We start from the raw sequence: 1056 nt of genomic DNA on the forward strand, positions 1-1056 counted from the left end.
CTTGGAACTCAAAAGTTTTGCTCAAATGGGCAATTGTTTTACTTTTTTGGCTATCGTCTCAAGTTAGCTTTTGTCTCGGCATTTCACAGTCGGACCTACCTAGACATCATTGCTTTAACTTCGGTCAATGGTACAGCGCCCCTCAAAGCTCTCTGTGAACTAAAATTGAATAAAGTAGGGAAGTTTTTATGCCCGGATTGGACAATTCAAAGGTCATTGCCGGAGGTTCATGTCTCCACGATAGCTTCAACTAATAGCGGCAAAGTGAGTTCATTCAACTGGTGATAATGATATAGCCATTCTTCATGAGTGAATGTTTTATACTGGCTCAACGACACTAATAGACCAACGTTTTACACTTTCTAGTATAGATCAGAAATCTTTATTTCTCGAGTTATTTAGACCTGAAGATCGGCCACACAAGGGAGAAATACCCACCCCAGAAGCAGAACGATGGACTCTATGTAAAGTGATTCTAGTCTTGACAGTTCGAGCAGCAGCAGCGCCAATTGTCTGACATGACATCCACCCTCAGCTATCTAAAGAGGACGTATCAACGAAGGAAAGGATGATCAAGGAAGATAAAAGTGGAGGTCGGTCATGCTATTCATGCGGACACCTGTTGTGCGCTGGATGAAATTCGCTCCTTCTTAATCATCCATTATGCCGGCACTTACTCTGGGCTGCCAAGTTTATGCGTCAAAAGAAAGCTCGCTAATGCAAAATTAGCAGGTGCCACATCCAGTTCAACAGTACCTGTCATACTGGTCTTATTTCAGTTTGCTCGCCTAGCACCACATCAACATGGAATGATGACGCAAAACAATAGCCTCCTGAATTGCCCCCCCCCACCCACACCTGACCATATGATGACGCCCCGATGTACTACATAATAATCGCATTCGGACAAACCCCTCCCCATCCATATAGTTGTCAATCCTGCACCAAACTATCTGCCCGAGGTCGCATATCTGTCTACTTCTCTGACAGTCCTATAAATCTGTTCCACTTTCCTTTACTACTGACCTTACTACCAATTTCTTTGGCGTGGATATC

The sequence above is a fragment of the Echinococcus granulosus genome (assembly GCF_000524195.1).
Source record: "Echinococcus granulosus chromosome Unknown EG_S00133, whole genome shotgun sequence".
Taxonomy (NCBI): Eukaryota; Metazoa; Platyhelminthes; class Cestoda; order Cyclophyllidea; family Taeniidae; genus Echinococcus; species Echinococcus granulosus.